Here is a 5,407-nt window from a genome sequence, read left to right as displayed (position 1 = left end):
GTGTTCAGAGGTGCTCAAAGTTAGATGTGTTCAGAGGTGGTCAAAGTTAGATGTGTTCAGAGGTGCTCGAAGTTAGATGTGTTCAGAGGTGCTCAAACTTGTGTCTTGTGCTGACAGCCAAACTTGGCAATGTCTAAGAATCACCCAGGTACTGGGTATGGGTACTGATTCTGGCTTTGTTGGCATAACAATCAACTGAGGCTTGGCAATTGGTGAGGCCATTGGAGATGGTGCAGCCTCAACAGCAGTTGAAGACCCAGGATTAAAGGGATAATGAAGAGAAGCTGATTGAAGTTGGCACCATGAAAATGACCTGGAAGTTATAGATGAAAACTCAGCCTGGTTGCAGTAGGAGACCCTGGCATTTTGTAGATGCCCATACCATGGGATGACCATCAAGAAGAGCAACCATAGTGGAGTGGAATCTGCATGGGCCTAGAAGATCAGCTGTGTGTGTTGGGGAAGATAGAGCCGGAAATGTGACCCAAACCCCTTGAAGGAGCCCAGAAGGTCACAAATGAATCCAGATATTTGACACTGAGTTATTTCTATTGTTGGAGTGTCACTTTGTTTTGTTCAGATTGTTACTATGTCCTGGTTTTCCCCTCTTGGCAGAAGAAAGTATTAATTGTACATGCTAATTTTACTTGAGAGACTAAACATTTTACAAAGAGATTTTGGAGTTTTAAAGAGACTTTGGATTTTAGAAGATATTAGATATTTTAAAAGACATTTTAAAACACTTCTAAAGTGTTTGGATTTGTAATCTGTGGGACTTTTTTAAGTTTATAAAATGTTTTATATTGTGATGTCTTTATTAACGTGTGATCGTGGGGATGAACAAGGAAGGAAAGGTTGTGGATCAACAGTGATGTGTTTGTGTATCAAGTTGACAAGGGGTCCATTGTGCTAGCTATGTTTATTATGCTCGCTTGACTCAAACTAAAGTCATCCGAGAGGAGGGAACCTCAATGGAGAAAACGGAGAAGATGAAGGAGTTAAGGAAGACCTTCTAAGATCACTTTCTTGGCAAGTTGTATGCATCCTCAACAAACACTTGCATTGGCCTCATGAGCCACTTACCATGTGCTGACAACAGCCCCCTGGCTGAGGGATAATTGTTTTTCCAATTTCTGGGGGTGGAGGGGAACAATACACACACACACACACACACACACACACACACACACACACACACACACACGCACGCACGCGCACACACACACGCACACACACACACGCACGCGCGCACACACACAGGTGGGAGCGCCTCTTAGACAGATACAAGACCTTTGAGGTTAGATGGAGAAGGGGAAAGGATTAGTGTATGGTGTGGTATTGTTTACGCATTGTCACAGGTATTAAAAGATAATTCTGTCTTCTCCATGGTAGACGTGGAGAACCCAAGCATACTAGGTACACAGGACTGCAGGCATGTTGTCCCGTGCTCTTTGAGACAGCATAAATGAGTCCCCTGAGATCTTAAAGAAAAGTGAAGCTATTGGAGCCACTGTTGAGAGAGCTGTATCAAATTTCTTGAATGGCGAGTTCAGGCGCAGGATGGATTGCCATCTGCCAGAGTTGGTTTCACTGTCATCCTGCCAAAGGCTGGGGCTAGAATGGATAACCTCTTGAGACCCTCGTGGTATTTGAAGTTGGAACTTCAATGAAAACATTCACCCTGTTCTTGCTCTTTATCTCTGAGCTTCGGGCACCCTGGATTTCAACTACAGCAACCTCACAGGTCGTTCTGATTATTTTGTCTTGGCTAAAGTCCGCTGCCTTCCCGCATTGTTTTAATAGAAGCGGGATGTTAACAACTCTCTCAACCTGTCACATGGTTTCCTGGCCAGGATAGAAGTACAATGCAGAATACATATGCACTAAATCCCATTCATGACTCAGTGACACCCTGAAATTGAACAGTGTCCTTTCTATTCTGATTATGTTTGAGATGTTTTACATTTTACCACCAAAAAGAAACATTATAGAAGGTTTAAATATAAAGCATGCCCAGTTTTACATGCCTGTCCTTGGTATCTTTTTCATTTTTAAAAATGGCAAGAACACGCAATGCTGGGCGCTGAGACAGATCATTCCACAAAAAAATGTTTGAAACTATTTTCCAACATTTTAAATGGCCTCGCTGGAAATACAGTTGGCTTTGTATGCATGGCAATGATAATAGTTATTGTTGCAATAGGGACATGGAGTTTTTTTTTTTAAGCGGTCTGGATACAGAGAGTCTTGCCTATGAGCAGAGAAAGCGGCAACAAGCAGCAGGTCACTAGACACAGTCCCCAGGGACTCCCCATCAGCATGTCCTTATGGTGTGAGATTTTGCCCGTAGCCTCTGGGAAAATAGCTCATCCTTCCTGAAGGTTATGAGTCTGCTTGTGAGCACTGATTCATAGCTCATCTGATATCCTAAGCTTAGGAACTATCTTCGAGTTATTCTCCAGGCCTTCCCACTCCACTCTGTGACTCAACTCCGATCTCAAATCCATTTGAAGAAACTATTTAAGGGGAATAAAATTGTCCTCCCCCCCAGAGCACTGTTTCTCAGCACCGCCATTCCTTACATGCAGCTAACTCACATGATTATTTCTCACCACACAACACTGATTCTCTCGCTGTCAAGACATGGTGACAAAGACGGGGCAATACGTCGCTTTCTGTTCCACCAAAGCCGATTAGAACAGAGGGACTGGAGAACTTCATAATGTTTTCCAAATTTTCGATATGTCCTCTCTATAAGATAGCTCCATTGAGCTGAGGGGTTTGCAGCCCCTTAGGATGAACAACAATATGAAGTAACTAGTACCCTCAGAGCTCCCAGGGACTCAACCACCAGCCAAGGACTGCACATGGTGGGTCTGATTGTTCAGGCAGCATGTGTATAGTAGAGGATTGCAAATTCGATCAGCAATAGGAGGAGAGGACCTCGGCCCTGTGAAGGTTCTGTGCCCCAGTGTAGGGGAATGCCAGGGCCAGAAAGTGGGAGAGGGCGGGGTGGCAGGCATGGGGAGGGGGAGGCAACAGGGGTTTGTTTTTGTTGTTTTTGTTGTTTTTGTTTGTTTGTTTGTCTTTTGGAGGGGAAACTGGGAATGGAGAAATTTACATGTAAATAAAGAAAATATCTAATAAAAATAAAATAATAAAAATTAAACTATAAAAAAAAAAGATAGCTCCATTATATTCCTCGTTGTTTCTGTGCAGCAGAAAGCCAACAAGCACCAACAGAAGCCCTGGGAGTCTGGATTAACTCAGCCAGTGGATTAACTCAGCCGGTGGATTAACTCAGCCGGTGGATTAACTCAGCCGGTGGATTAACTCAGCCGGTGGATTAACTCAGCCTGTGGATTAACTCACCAGAAACACAGGGGCGGAAGCTTTGGACAGGCTAAGGTCTTTCCCTGACTGGATCTCATGAGCATTCCCAAGATGGAATCATCCTTTTGTTGTTGTGTGTGTCTTTGAGATATGGTGGCCCATGCTGGCCACTCACTACACTACATAGCTAAGTATGGGTGACAGCCCATACAAGCTGGACACCGGACCCTCCCTGCACAACTTGCAGGCAGCTGTCTGGGTTGGATAACATCTCTTCCAGGCAGCTTGCCTGGTCTCTGCCTCTACCAAGGAGCTTAGCTTCTCTGAGAATGATTCTATAAGCTTGGGAAGGGAGAGGCCTAGTAAATCTGGTCAGTTTCAGAGACTTCCTGAAACTGTTGAGTTGTATATTTCTTAAGATTAACTAGCTTCCCTGAAAGGTGAAATATTTCACCTCCCATTAGAGTACCTTGCTGTGTCACCTCTCCTTAAGCACCCTGTGTCTTAATAAGCTTCCCTCTAAGGTGGAAGGTGACCTCAGGTGTGGGGTATTTATACACAACAGTTCACGGCTCCTTGTATAACATTACTTGCATGATCATTTTTTAACATATAACCATCCTTCCTGTGCCAGTTAATGACAATTCCACAACCTATAGCCTATATCCAATGCTTTCCTTCCTTGACTACAGGGAAGCTTCAAGAAGCACATCAAAGGAAAGAAGTTGGCCATGTCTCTCAGCTAATCTCAGCCTAGTCTAAATCCCAGATCTCTCGGTTCCACTCTGGGTCTTTCCAACACACAACAGAAGTAGCTGTCTGGTGGGATATCACAATGCTATCTTAGGGATGCTAAACAAGAACTCTATTGCTACATCTCAGCTCTTGGCTTCTAAATTTCAAGGGCCAAGACTTTAAAGGAAGAAAATGTACAGACAGACTGTGAGACTATAGGATAAGCAAGGATAATTCCTTCTGCCCTAGATGGAAAGGATTTCTGGGGACAAAGGGGAGGTAGGAGTATTCAGTCTGAAAAAAAAAAAAAAGCAAAACGCCAGAGGGCCATATAAGGAGTAGCCAGATTTCAGAATAGTCTCCTTCCTGCCCCACCAGACTAGGAAGTAGCTGTTTCTATATTGAAAAGTGAAAGGTTTTCACCAGGTTGAAATATAAGGCTCTGTTTTGGGGGCTAGCAAGATACCTCAGTGTGTCAAGGCACTCACCACCAAGCCTGACCTGAGGTTGATGTTTATTAGACTTCACATAGTGGAAGGAGAGACTAACTCCGGCAAGCTAGAGAGGAGAGAGAGAGGAGAGAGAGAGGAGAGAGACAGAGAGGCAGAGAGGGGAGTGATGAGGAGTACTCTAAACTGTGCACAGTTGCTCCTAGTGAAGGCATCGTGGATTTGATGAAGCTGGAGTGTGCATAAGCATCTCACCCTTTTCCTCCTCTGGCGAGTGACACGCCAACAGCCAGACATACACAAAAGTCCCCAACTTTCATTGTTTGATTTATAGTCTCTGGAGTTTACTATTAGTTTATTGTAAAAATAAATGTGTGACTTGATTTTTGGTATTTTTTGATTAGTCATGAATTTAATGAAATGTAGTCCCTCTGTAACGTAAGCTGAGGGGCGGAAGACTGGAGAGTGTGTTACTATAGAAACTAAAACTTCAAAGAAAAAGATGAAGAAGGAGAAGGAAGAGGAGGAGTAAGAAGAGGAAGAAGAAGAGGAAGAGGAGAGGAGGAGGAAGAAGTAGAAGAAGAAGAAGAAGAAGAAGAAGAAGAAGAAGAAGAAGAAGAAGAAGAAGAAGAAGAAGAAGAAGAAGAAGAAACAATAAAAAAAAAAAAACGAAAGCCATTTCTTTGCTGTCCTCTCTCATAGATGGAGTCTGCTCGTCAATGAATCTTTTCCTCTCTCCCACACCTAGAGTTCCCAGCCAGCTTCTGAGCACCGTGTCTTAGCTGTTTAAAAATTATCAACTGTTCAAGGGAAACACTATCCAGAAGATAAATGACTGGGATTGGAGAGATGCCTCAGCAGTTAAGAGTACTGGCTGCTCTTCCAGAATT

Source organism: Mastomys coucha, unplaced genomic scaffold (assembly GCF_008632895.1).
Source record: "Mastomys coucha isolate ucsf_1 unplaced genomic scaffold, UCSF_Mcou_1 pScaffold3, whole genome shotgun sequence".
NCBI lineage: Eukaryota > Metazoa > Chordata > Mammalia > Rodentia > Muridae > Mastomys > Mastomys coucha.
The sequence above is the reverse complement of the archived record's forward strand: the minus strand, read 5'-3'. Positions refer to the sequence as shown.